Here is a 15,000-nt window from a genome sequence, read left to right on the forward strand (position 1 = left end):
ATGGATCACGTACTATCTCTGTTCCGCTTCGCTCCGTTGGGATTGCACTTAAGTGAAGAAGTCTTCTGACAGGTGTAACTGATTACTTGACCTCTCTCGGTACAAAGTGCCCCTCGGGGATCCATTTCGGTGCCTTGGTGTGACTAGAAAAATGAATTCGAACTCCTCGACTTAATCCTCGTGATAGAATCGGGTGTCCTCCTTCTAGCAAGATCATATATTTCTATATTATATACTATATTATTTATATATATATATATATATATATTATATATATATAAAGTCGTACTAGAGGCAAATATTACACACAGGTAACTTTGCCTCTTCATATTCATGTACACAGAATCCGGCTAAGGTAACTCTAATCCTTAATGATTAGTAATTTAAACTTGCGGAGGACACCTTCATACTTTGTGGTCTATTTATAAACCTCTGCTAGGATTTCCTTGAAAAAATTTGCTTGGGAAATTATCGACTGAAACATGGTAGTATTTGTGGACTTTAGATTTTCTATTTGAAATTGTTTTCCTACCTCTGCGGTCGTGTGCGACTGTGTACTGATCGCGAGGAGGCAAGTATACTTTTGTTTATTTCATTTACTTACCGAATCTAAGAAAACATGTATGCGGAGTTTGATTTATATCTGCTATTGCTCAGTGTATACGCACAGAAAAAGTTTACTTTCCACTCTCTCTCTCTCTCTCTCTCTCTCTCTCTCTCTCTCTCTCTCTCTCTCTCTCTCTCTCTCTCTCTCTCTGGAAAATTTGTTCTTGAAGTAAATCATCGAATATTTTTTCAACATTGTCGAAAAGCCGAGATATTGACGAACGCAAAACCTTTGGAGCAAAAGATTCCTTTTTTCCCTCTCTTTCTGTCTCTTCATGAATAAAAAAAATTTTTCTTGTAAAATCGTCGAATATTTTTCGACATTGTCGAAAAGTCGTGATATTGACGAGTGGCTTAATTACTGCCATGATCGTTTGCAGCAAAAAATCTCTCTCTCTCTCTCTCTCTCTCTCTCTCTCTCTCTCTCTCTCTCTCTCTCTCTCTCTCTCTCTCTCTCTCGTGTATCAAAATTTACATAAATGAATATATAATGTCGCTCCAGCGCTCAGGGAGCAGACATCATTCCCGTCTGACCATGATTCGAATTCCACAAATTTCCAGTCCTCTTGGGTTGAAACTGGATCGGACCATTCCAGCCGCTTGTGAAGTTGTCTGGGTCCAGAGGATCCGAAGTGTTTAATTAAGTTCCCTTTACGTATCATTTCAGTCTAGATTTTAAGTAAAACTTTCCTTTACACAGGATAAAGACAAATGCTTTAAATTTGAGTTTCGGTAAGATCTGGTATAGAATTCGTAAACAGTTTTTTAAGTTGATTTATTCGTGAAATGTTTGCGTAGTTGGTTGGACGAGGACAGTTACTTGTGTAGGGAGTTTGGTATCAATATTATGGATGGAATAAAGTTACAAATTTCACCACAAAACTTTAAAGTGGCAAGGTAACTTTTCGAAAGAACCTCCCGTCGTACTTTACTTGTAATCATTTTTCAGATGATTTGGCATAATTTAATGCCATTTAACAAGCTTTCATTAAGCTCTTTAGTTATTTTTTCCCAGGTAATTTTGCTTTTTTATATTATAAATCTTCTGTCTATCTTTCTCAGATCTCTAAATAACAGTGTGCTCGTGTTTGAATGAATACTGTTCTCAGGTCAAAGATTGAACCATTCAGTTTGAGAAAGGAGGCCCCAACCACTCTCTCTCTCTCTCTCTCTCTCTCTCTCTCTCTCTCTTATGTGAACAATGTTCTTTCATCACAATCTGAACTAACTTGCTAGAGTTAATTCGTCCTCATCACCACTAATATTTCTTCTTCAGTACAAGAAATCTGCATTTGGCACTTAAAGTAATCTAAAATGTATAACCTTGGTAATTCATGTTTACAAGACATGTGTTTCTGACAGTGTTTCTTGTTAAGGCTCTTTACAGCTTGTAAGTAATAATTTATCTATACCTTTTATTTGTGTTCTGATAGGTGTTAGTGTTAACTGCGCCCACCACTTTAGCCTCTGAATAATGCAACGGGTTTGTTATCACAATTCACAAGGAGGCTTAAGAATCACTGCTATGAATTCTTGCATTAGTAGACTTGGAAATTTCAGACAAAAAAAAAAGAAAAAAAAAATAATACCAAACTGTATATGGCAATAAGGTAAATACTCGTAAATAGACTTCTTAAAAAAAATCCAGTTGTTGGAAAGGTGCATACACTTGGAGCATATTGTAGAAACATTAGATAATAGCAGGATAATATTCGCAACAATTATAGGAATGCCGGGAAGGTAGTTTCAGAAAATGAAATCGAAAAGTATAGATTTGATTGTAATTGAAAAAAAATTAATGGAGACTTCCCGTTCGAAAAAAAACTGTTTTGAATAATCAATAGAGCCGATGTGGAAATATTTAACGAAGTAGAATTAAATTATATCGATTAGAGCACAACTTTAAACAAATTGAATATAAAAAATAATTCTTATAAAACTTCCAAACTACCATCCTGACCCTTCGTAATTGCATCATGAAAGCGATGAATCCCTTTGACCCCTAAAACGCGAATTAATTACACGTGATTAGCAACTTCCCTGATGTTGGGGGACGGTAGATTAACTATCACTTAATTAAGTCTTTGTTTGCTCTTAACTAGATCTCCTAATGACGAGTGTTTTTTTTTTCGTGATCGAGGGACAATCAAATGGGATGTTTGTTTTTGCGTGTGGTGGTTTATTTATGGTCTTTACCTTGTTATTTTCTGCTAATCTTTGCTCAACTTTTCTTATCTTCTCTTGGACTTTTTTTCCTTTATTTCATATTTACTCAATTATCACAGTCGTCCTGTGTGGTTTTTATAGTGTGGGGTTCCGGGTTGCATCCTGGCTCCTTAGGAGTCCATCACTTTTCGCACTATATGTGCTGTTTCTAGGAGTACACTCTTATTATTATTATTATTATTATTATTATTATTATTATTATTATTATTATTATTATTATTATTATTATTATTATTATTATTATTATTATTATTATTATTATTATTTTCTGGTCTTTCACAGTCCTCCCATTTCTTACAATGTCCTCTGTTTCTAGAAGTATACTCTTCTGCATGATTCCTAGAGTTACTTCGGCCTCTAGTTTTTCGAGGTTCTTTTTTAGGGTTCTTGGGATCGTGCCTAGTGTTCCTATAGTTATTATTATTATTATTATTAGTATTATTATTATATTCCAGGGAAGAACGCAGCAACATTTCACAAAAGCAGCTCAATTTTTCTCTTCGTTTTTCTGTCCTACACTTCTTTACAAACTACTCCAAGTGGCCATTGAGACAAATACGTCGTACGATAAGCATTGCAAGGGTTTTGTGAGAGTCTTTATTCTCCGTACACAGCAAACGAAACTACAGAGTAAAGAGCCATTGCAGACTGAGCAACATGGATATCTCCTGCAATAAAGTGTCAGACAAGGGGCCTCTTCCCGTGATAGCAACTTCTCTACTTTCTCCTTGTTCCTTTCTTCTCGTCCCGGGATCCTGACGTGCTACGTAAACTCTTTCCCATCTTTTTTTTCGGAACGAAAAGCAGCTTTATCCCTTCTTCTGTTTTATTGTATTGCGGGTAAACCTTCTTTATATCAGGCTCAAGCATCCGTGTTGTATCTCTCTCTCTCTCTCTCTCTCTCTCTCTCTCTCTCTCTCTCTATATATATATATATATATATTATATATATATATATATATATATATATATATATTATACATGTGTGTGTGTGTGTGTGTGTTTGTGTGTGTGTGTGTGTGAAGGAAATGCTAAAAAAAATCATGAAAGGTAAGTTATTATTATATTCACTTTTCGAAAATTAACAGGTTGTAGCAGTGGTTAGAAAAATAACTGAGAGACGAAGTTGATCCTAATAAAAAACTATGGAAGACACCTATATATGCCATTATTATACATGTAGAAACTGTCTTTGAATGTAAATATATTAATAAGAAGAAAAAATGTATTTGTGCTAGATGTCAGGGAGACGTTAAAAGGACGGCATTACATTCTGGACAATAACAAATCTAAAGTGTATTTCACTTTCCTCGACATTTTTCTGTATATGTAAAACATTTCTCTGGTCACCAATACTTCGTAAACAAAACCAATTACGAACAGGGCAAATACTTTTCAGTTGCATTTTCCCTGTAGCTCTCCCTCCCAATTCTGTGCAATATGCGCCCCATCAATCATATATATATATATATATTATATATATATATATATATATATATTATATATATATATATATATATATATTGTTTTTTTCCCTGTGAAACAATATCATGAAACTGGGATGAAAACTTAAAAAAAAAAAAAGTAATTCTTTGGGAGGAAATTGGTTTAGGTACCTTTCCATTTGAGAAAGCACATTGTGCCCTTTGTAAAGTAGAGTGTTCGAGTGCATGTTCTCTTACCTGCTTTCTTTCTTCTTATTGATTAGTTCTGCAGTCTGGTTCTATGTTTGACTTTATGCTTCTTCCTTATGTTAGTTCTGGATTAGTAATATTATAGTCTTATTCTCTCAGGAGAAGACAAGTTACAACTACAAAGCTTATAAATCTATTTTTGGACCTTGGCAATATTTCTACTTCTTTACTGAACGACGGCTGCCGGTCCTCTCTTTCTTCTTCTGTCGTTCTGAAATTCAGCCACCCTCGGTTCGAATTCGGCACCACCTCCTTAGGCGGTATAGGTTCTGGTTCTCCGCCCAACTGGATTCTTGATTCGTGGAGCGGTCTTTCCTTCCCTTTTCCTCATTCCCTTTTAGGTGGGGTTAACATGTTAATTTCTCCTCTTCCAGGCGGAGTCAATAATTTAACATGTTAATACCTCCTCCTGGAGGTGGAGCTGCTTTCTTGATAGAAGCTGAGTAAGTTTGGTGCGAGGTCATAGGTTAAAGATTTTATGACGGTCTTAGATTTTAATTGCGATGGTCCAACTTCCTGTGACTAAGGTTTTGTTGATCAAGTTCTGGCTCACACACCAAAGCTCAATTCTCTCTCTCTCTCTCTTTCTCTTTCTCGTTATTTTCACTGTACTTTGATTATTCTCTCTCTTTCTCTGTTTTTACGCTACTCTATCTACTATTATTTCTTAGGGCTATCATTACACACACACACACACACACACACACACACACACACACACACACACATATATATATATATATATATATATATATATATATATATATATATATATATATATATCATTATAGCCTGTGCAATTTTCATTTCGTTGCAGTGTTCTGGTGTCATCTGCAACCTCCGTCCTCCATGCAAACCCTTGAAGACACACGCCAAAATCATTACACAACCACTCGATTAGTTCATTTTTAAGCTGACATCTAAAACAACTGACGACTCGAGAACAAAGTAAAGGAGAAGAGGAACAATGATGAAGGGTGATGAGTCTATAGAAGAAAATTAGGTACGGAGAAAAATGTTATTTTGTCTTGGTCCCATGCAATAAACGGGCAATTACTAATTATTACTAGTATCACGTTTTGATAGAGAGGACACCTTGTGATAGAGGCCATATTTTAATATAAGTAAAAAAATGCGCCGAAGTGTCTTCGGCAGAGTCGAGTTTTCTGTACATCATTTAATGTTTTATGAAACTCTCAATTGCCGCCCGGTAGTGGCCTGTGTTGTTGGCTACCTATAGCGTTGCCAGACGCACGACCATGGCTAACTTTAACCTTAAATAAGATAAAAAAAACTAATGAGGTTTGACAGCTGCAAATTGATACGTTTGATGATTTGGTGGTGGATTATTCACATACCAATTTGCAACCCTTTAGCCTCAGTAGTTTTTGAGATCTGAGGGGCGGACCGGAAAAAAATTTGGACGGACAGACAGAGCCACCTCAATAGTTTTCTTTTACAGATAACTAAAACCCTCATTACAATAAAATGTCCAAAGAAAGTCCCATTAAGATAAGTCATATGATAAAGTCATTGCAAGTCATGTTTTGATCGAAGAGATCAGTCGTGTCAGCAAAATCGCGAGAACGTCACAGTCTGATTGACAAGGTAATTTTCTGCCTTGCTTTTTACAGGTGACCGAGGAAACCGGTTGCCCCGTCAGTTTGCAACGATCATTTTCCATACAAGTAATGACCGGGAGACATTTGCGAGGAAATGACAACCCTGTAATTGATAAAGTATCGTGACACTCATTTACGTGCAAGAGAATTGAGAGAGAGGCATCTTCATCTAAGTGTGAGAGCCTCACTGAATGTGAGCTTTGAGCAAGAAACATTGAATGCAGGAAGACCGACCAGTAACGGAAAATGTCTACCTCGCAATTAGGACCGAGTATTGAGACGAGAGGAAGTGAGGTGTGTTTGATGTCGAAAGTTCCTCACTTCATTCTGAGAGTTGTTTAGTTGACATTGAGCCGACAACCTGTGACTTGTAAAAGGTCATTTTCTGGAAGTGACGCATTGGGAGAACCTTCCAGTTGGCAGTGGATGTGTGACAGACTGGATGGCAGTTCTGACACGCTTGGAGATATAACCCATCAGATCCGTCACTGATATTGATTCTGCACAGTGGAAAATGAGTTTCCATGGTGTGAATGCTGTGAATTCGTGAGAGTTAATTGTGTTCTGATGAAGCAAAGCAGTTTTTCCTTCTACTTTAGTGGAATGAAATCCGTAGGGGGGTTAGTGCCGTCAGCGCACCTCATGCGGCGCTCTGTAGGCATTACTTAAAGGTTCTTTGCAACGTGCCTTCGACCCGTAGCTGCAACCCCATTCGTTTTGGGCGCTGAATACTACTGATGGGTTCGGGGCTTGGTCCTTAAGACCTAAATTTCCTCATCAATACTGTGCCTCCTTTCATAGTGCAACTGCTTTGGCGCTTTCCTCCTGTTACACCTTTCAAACCCTTTACTATCAGTTTCCATTTCAGCGCCTAATGACCTCATATGTCCCAGTGATTGGCCTTTGGCTACATTCTATATTCAGTTCAATTCAGTGGGATAAAAAGGCGTTTCTGAAAGTGTCAAGTGATCTTACAAGAGATGGATATATTTCAGGATTCCATCAATGGAAGAACCAAACATTTAGTTTACAGAACTGGTTAATGTCACGTTTTGAGACTTAGAACGCCTACTATTCATACCATGTGGAATCATTTCAACCTTTGGTTGACTTATCATGAATCTGCAAAAAACCTGTTAAAGTTAAGTATATCTTAGTTTAACCAGACCACTGAGCTGATTAACAGCTCTCCAAGGTTACCTAGCAACGGGACCTACAGCTTACTGTGAGATCCGAACCACATTATATCAACAAATAAATTTCTAATCACCAGAAATAAATTCCTCTGATACCATGTTGGCAGAGCGGGGAGTCTAACTCGCAACTACCGAATCGGTAGACGAGCATGTAACCCACTCGTTCAACGAGGAACTACTAAAATCCACTCAACTGGTCCTTGGGCATGGCAACCCTTCCTTGAAGTCTTGAAGACATTTCGTTTTCAAGTTTTTTCAAAGTAAAGACAAATTAACAAGTAACAGGAAGGCAACTTAATAATAATCAACCTTTATGTAAAGATTGAGTTAACTGATGCTAACATGTACATGTTAGCATCAGTTAACTCAATCTGACTTAATGTCAGAAGAATTTGTCCTTGTAAAAGGTTAAGTTTGTCCCTTTTCCCCGGGAGTCTGATGAAGAATATCACATTGATTTGATCCATCAAGAAAGAGGGGTCCTTCCTCTATGCCATTGGAGATGACGACTTCTTGTGAGTGTTACACGTGTCTCAGTACAGATTGCTCCTGTTGCTATTTTCGTTGCTAATGCCGTAGCTCTTGTTAGCTTAGATACTGGGAGGGATCTTGAGCTATGTGGTTGTCATGGTAATCACTCTATAGCAAAGTAAAATATACTAAAGGAGAGGAAAATGCATCTTGTTCGAGTAGGTCTGCAGCAAGGAAGCATTCTCATGATTGTTCTAGAATCGTCAGGTGGGATATGGAACTCAACAGGCACATACATGTCGTTAGGAACGCCAGGATTTATGATGCAACATTTCATCGAGATCCTTCTAAAAAGATCCTGTCGGGAGTCTGTGACATTCGCTGTTATGCTCCGCCCCCTTCAGCCCTGCCCCAGATTGCCAGATATATATATGCCCTGAGGGAGTAGAGAGATCAGCAGAGATCATCAGTGAGAGAGCAGAGATCATCAGTGAGAGATCATCAGAGAGAGACAAGAGAAGAAGGAACAGACGAAGGATAAGAATGGAAGGCGAATGAGAGTTTGATCAGATTCGAGTCAAGTCGTCCACAGTGAGAGAGAGAGAGAGACAGAAGTTAAGTTGGTTTTGAGGAGTAACCTGCCCTTCGAGTATCAAGAATAGACATTGTTTTCTGCAGTACAGAGTCAGGAAGATGTCTGGAGTTTTACAGTTCTCCTTTGTGAAGCCATTGCTTCGGGCATTGAATTTCGACAGCCGCAAAACTGGCCACCAAGTATTTTCATTACCTCACTGTTTCCCCAGTTCACGCATTGTAAGATTTTACCTTTGTTATGTAAATAGGAGAAACCATTATGCATTTATCTTTGTTAGTAAGCTTGTAAATAAACTTTTGTTCTGTTTGTGTTTCTTTCTATATTTGTATCCCCAGTTTCAACTGTAGGTGTTGAATCTTTTTTGTTTATTATAATATCGAACCTGTATCGAATCTTGCGGTCTGTAACATTTGGCGACCTTGCCAGGATATTCGGCACCGTAATTTTGAAACAGGGAGAATATAGAAAGAACCAGAATGAGTGAGTTGGTTGAAAACGAGGTTTTATTGAGGTCTTTGGTCAAGCTTCCTAGGTCTAGAGGCGGGGGATGATCTCCAAATGGAGTATTTTGAAAAGGAAAGAAAAGGGAAAAAGTATGAGAGAGATGAAAGAGCAGCAGAGAGAGAGGCAATGAAAAAAATGCCAAGCAAGGAGAGAGAAATGTTGGTAATGCAGCAGGAAAAAAGAGAGAAAGAATATATGCATGAGCAGGAAGAAAGAGAGAAAGAACGTATGCACGAGTTGGAAATCGCTCGGTTAAGGTAAAGTACTCGTAACAGTCAGACAGGCGAGAATGAAAATGAGGCTGATATGTTAGGTATGAGTGCAGTGTTGAAATTAGTACCAAAGTTTGATGAGGAAGATGTAACGAAATATTTCATGTGTTTTGAGAAGTTAATGGAATAAGTAGGTTCTTCTAAATAAATGTGGACTTTATATTTACAGTCCAGTTTTTTGAGTTGGTAGGGCTCTTACCACGGGTTATAGGTTGCCATGTCCACCAAGGAGGAATGTGATGATTATGATATCGTGTAAGAAACTGTTCTTAGAGCGTATAGGCTAGTACCGGAGGCATACCATAAGAAATTTAGAAGTTTGAGAAAGGACGAGAATATTACATATGTAGAATACGGTAAGAAGTTAGAAAGGATGTTTTTTGTTTGGTTAACTTATGCTAAAGTTGAGGATTTTGATAGTTTGAAGAACTTAGTGTTGTTAGAACACTTCAAAGAAAACGTATCCCCTGAGATTAAACTTTACATAGAAGATAGGCGAGAAGTATCTTTTGCAGGAGCAACTAGGTTAGCAGACGAATATAGTTTGACTCATAATCTAAGTGACGGTAAAAAGCGAAATGATGCTTCGTCTCGTAGAGTAAAAAACAGTAAAGGTTTCAGTTCTAGTAATAGCAATGCGAGTTAAAGTGACTGTTATGCATGCAGAAAACCAGGTCATACTTCTAAGGTTTGTAAGAATAAAGTGGCATTTAGTGGTTCAGAATTAACTTGTTTCTGATGTGATGGGAAGGAAGGACGGTAAGAAACCAGTGTCTCTAGTTAACCTTTCGTCAAGTAGGAATGATGTGATGAGAGAAACTAGGAAATTTTTTTGGTGAATTTCTATCAGAAGATGTAGTTTCCTCTCTTGGAGGAGTAGATTTGAGAGAAGTAGTCTTGCTTCGAGACACAGGAGCTGCTGTCTCACTAATTAGGAGAGAGAGTGTGCCAAACAGGGCAGAAATCAATATGGTAGAAAAAGTCATGTTAGGTGGATTTCCTAACACTTGTGTTCTTTGTCCTTTGTTGAAGTTGAATTTAGAAAGTCAGACAGTGTCAGGAGAAGTGAAACTAGCAGTTGCTGACAGTTTGCCAGTTGATGGTGTTGACATTATTGTCGGTAATGACTTAGCTTTATCCAAGAATGTGAATCCTGTTGTGAGGGATATTCCAGTGCCTGAAATGGTAGTAACTAGGTTAGGTTTAGATACAGACATAGACTACAGTCATAATTCGTTCGTGGATTCGAATGAGTGTGAGTTCGTGGATTCGAACAAGAGTGAGTTCTTGGATTCGAACAAGTGTGATAGAGGTGGTGAGGTTGATCTTGGCATGAGTGTGGCTGAGAGACCTGACTCTATCGGTGTTGACAGTGATAGCCAAGGGGAAGGTGTAGCTGTCGAGAATAACGTAGTCGATGTCGTGGAATCAAGTAATAGTTACGGTGATGAATTAGGCACTAGCCTTTTGAATAAGGATGAGATAGTCAAGTTTCAGAGAGAGGATGAGACACTAACCCGAATTTTTGAAAGTTAGTTGGATGATGATCTCGAGAATGTGTGTAAGGAAACGTTATGTTTGAAAGACGAAGCTTTGTGTCGTTATGTTTGGCCTAAGTCAGGTAGTAAAGAGGAAATCACAAAACAATTAGTAGTTCCTAGGAAGCTTCATGAACTAGTTTTGAAGTTGGCACATGATGAGCAAGGACATTTGGGAGTAAATAAATCTTTCAGGTGTATTACTAGGCCGTACTTTTGGCCTAAAATGAGGAGTGACGTAAAAAGGTATGTTTTAAGCTGTCATGAATGCCAAATTGCAGGGAACCAAATCAAGTAATTCCCAGAGCTCCGTTGTGTAATATTCCTTCAGTAGGCAAACCTTTTGAGAATGTAGTTATCGATATGGTCGGACCGTTGCCTAGAAGTAAGGGAGGGAGTGTGTATCTGTTGGCAATCATTGATAGACTAACTCGCTATCCAGAGGCAATACCTGTAAGAAGCTGCAACGCAAGGACTGTAGTTAACCCTCTTACGCCGATTGGACGTATTAAATGTCGAGTCAAAATGTCTCCCGTATGCCGATTGGACGTATCATACGTCAGCTCAAAAAAGTTTTTTTAAAAATTCCGGAAAAATACTTATAGCCTACCAGCCAAAACTTTTGTATCACCCGCCTTGGGGATGCTGGAGTTCACGGATCAAGGCGTTGTTTTGTTTACAATCGCTACGCAGGCGCGCAAGCGCGAATTTCTTTCTTATCGCACTAAAAAGTATCAGTGACACATCTCGGAAATTATTTCGTCACTTTGACATAATTATTGCACCATTTTAAATTATCCTTTACATGAAGTATTATATATGAAAATGTGCGCAATTTCATGCACAATACAACTAAAAAATACTCATGATTGTAGCTTTTATCAATTTTGAAATATTTTCATATAAATAACGATAAGTGCAAAAATTTCAACCTTCGGTCAACTTGACTCTACAGAAATGGTCGAGAAAACGCAATTGTAAGCTAAAATTCTTATATTATAGTAATAATTCAATCATTTGCCTTAATTTTGCAACAAATTGGACGTCTCTAGCACAATATTTCGATTTATGGTGAATTTATGAAAAAACCTTTTCCTTACGTTCGTGCGATAACTCTTCCGATAAATGTTTTCGTGCGATTGTCCCTAATGTTTGCACACCTTTTAAATTTGCCGTTACATAAAGTTTTATATATGGAAAGTGCGCAATTTCATGCACAATACAACAAAAAACAACCCATGGTTGTAGCTTTTATCAGTTTTGAAATATTTTCATATAAATAACGTTAAGTGCAAAAATTTCAACTTTCGGTCAACTTTGACTCAACCGAAAAAATGGTCGAAAAACGCAATTGTAAGCTAAAACTCTTATATTCTAGTAATATTCAATCATTTACCTTCATTTTGCAACGACTTGGAAGTCTCTAGCACAATATTTCGATTTATGGTGAATTTATGAAAAAAAAAAATTACGTTCGCGCGGTAACTCTTCCGAAAAAATCAGAATTTTTTTGTGCGATTGTCGAAATGTTTGCACCATTTAAAATTAGCTGTTACATAAAGTTTTATATATGAAAATGTGCGCAATTTCATGTAGAATACAACTAAAAATGATTGAAGGTTGTAGCTTTTTCTCTTTTTTCGAAATATTTGCATATAAATCACGATAAATAGAAAAAAACCACGTTCGGTCAAATTTGACTCTACCGAAATAGTTGAAAACGCAATTGTAAGCTAAAACTCTTACGGCCTAGTAATATTCCGTCATTTTTCTTCATTTTGAAACAAATTTGAAGTCTCTAAAACAATATTGTGATTTATGGTGAATTTTTGAAAAATATATTTACCTTCACTCCGCGCGCCGATTCGCGGCCGCAAGTCTCCGAAATACGTACATGGCATTATCCTAATATTTGCTCCTTTTCAATATTTAGCCTTTTTATAGAGTTTCATATATCAAAATGTGCGCAAATTCATGAAGAATACAATAAAAAATAATTGAAGGTTGTAGCTTTTTCCATCTTCGAAATATGCATATGAAAAAATATATATATTAAAATTTCGACATTCGGTCAAATTTAACTCGTCCGAAATGGTCGAAATCTGTCAATTCTAATCTAAACTCTACAGTATCGTAATATTCAATCATTTGTCTTAATTTTGAAACAAATTGGAAGTCTCTAGAACATTATTTAGAATTACGGTGAATTTTTGAAAATAAAATTTTTTTACGTCCGCTCGTACATCATTTTGTGATAATATTTTTCCGGTGTTGCTTTTATTGTTTTACTATGTATATATCAAAATGATTGTAATTAGTGTACAATACAACGAAAAAAAAAGTAACTCGTTAGCTTTGACCGTTTTTTGCACAGCGTGATTTGAATACAATTATCTATGAATTTTTTTTTTCGCTACCATATATCGCATTATTTACATATGATAATGATATTATTTTTCATTTATGATGATTGCATACTAAACTTCAGGCAATGAAAAAAAATGAGCCAAAAATGAACTCTTAATCTTCAAAACTAAGCGCGCTGTGATTTTTTGAAAAAATTATTTTTTCCGGTTCCGCGCTCACTCCAAACCGGCGCTGGCATACAGGAGAGGTTTTGATTTTTAGGGCTTCGGCGTAAGAGGGTTAAATGATTGTTAGATTTTTTTTTTAAGTTTGGTCTGCCTCATACTATGCAGAGTGATAATGGTAGTAATTTTGTATCCAAATATTTCAAGGATAGAATGAGAGGGTTAGGCATTAAACTCGTAACTTCCACGCCTTATCATCCCGAATCACAAGGCATTGTGGAGCAGTTTCATCAAACGTTAAAGAGTTGTTCACGAAAACTGTGTAGTAATTTTGAATATGACTGGGAAGAAAAGTTACCTTTTGTTCTATTAGCTTTAAGGTTGACACCGATCGACACTACATGATTTAGTCCTTTCGAGCTGGTTTTCGGTCCCACCGCCAAAGGTCCTTTGGAAATGCTAAAATGTAACTTAATGCTTAAAGAAGGAAGTGAAGACTACATAACTAATCTAGAGTACTATAAAAAAATTTAAGAGATACTTGGCAACTAGCGAAAGAGAACGAGAGTGGAAGCCAAGGGGAGACTAAACGGAAACATGGTCTTAGAGCAAAAGAAACAAGTTTCTGTGTAGGAAATAAAGTTTTAGTACTAGTCCAGAAAGAAGGGCCCTCTTTATCTTATAAGTTCGAAGGTCCTTTTTCTATTTTAGAGAAGAGGGGAAATCTAAATTATTTAATAGATATCGGTAAGCGTAGAGCAAAGTGGATGCATGTAAACTTGATTAAGAATTATAAAGAACGCCCGGTGCCGTGGCCACCACCCGTTCCCATAGTAACGGTGTCACAGAGAGAAATTAGATTTGAGGAAAATGCAAGAGGTGTTTTAGTATTCCCAAGTTTTAATCAGAGTTCAGAAAACGGAAAAAGTAAGAGGAAAGGATAATGTTGTTGCTGATAGCCTCTCTAGAGATTTTTCAGAACGAGTAGCCTAATGACAGTTTTCTGTTTTGGCACAAGTCGGTGTGTGTGAGTGAAGTGTGTGTGTTAACTGGATTAAGGCTTTATGCAGAATTGTTCCCTTGCTGTTTGATTCTTTTTTCTCTTTAGAAAAAAACAAAATCAGTTGATTTCATTTTTTTGCTTTTGGGGGAACCTGTCATGGTAATCGCTCTATAACGAAGTAAAATCTACTAAAGAAAAGGAAAATGCATCTTCTTCAAGTAGGTCTGCAGCAAGGAAGCATTCGCACATGTGTTGGAGGTGCCTGTTCTCATGATAGTTCTAGAATCGTCAGGTGGGATATGGAACTCAACAGGCGCCGACATGTCGTTAGGAACGCAGTGATTTATGATGCAACATTTCGTCGAGATCCTTCTAAAAAGTTCCTGTCGGGAGTCTGTGACATTCGCTGTCATGCTCCACCCCCTTCAGCCCTGCCCCAGATCGCCAATTAAATATATGCCCTGAGGGAGTAGAGAGATCAGCAGAGATCACCAGTGAGAGAGCAGTGATCATCAGTGAGAGATCATCAGAGTGAGACAAGAGAAGAAGGAATAGACGAAGGATTAGAGAGGAAGGCGAATGAGAGTTTGATCGGATTCGAGTCAAGTCGTCCACAGTAAGAGAGAGAGAGACAGAAGTTAAGTTGTCCATAGTCGGAAAGGGAGATATTCCGACGATTGAGCAACCCTTCAGAGAAAAAACATCTTATGAGTTGGTTTTGAGGAGTAACCTGCCCTTCGAG

This window comes from Macrobrachium nipponense, chromosome 19, assembly GCF_015104395.2.
Source record: "Macrobrachium nipponense isolate FS-2020 chromosome 19, ASM1510439v2, whole genome shotgun sequence".
NCBI lineage: Eukaryota > Metazoa > Arthropoda > Malacostraca > Decapoda > Palaemonidae > Macrobrachium > Macrobrachium nipponense.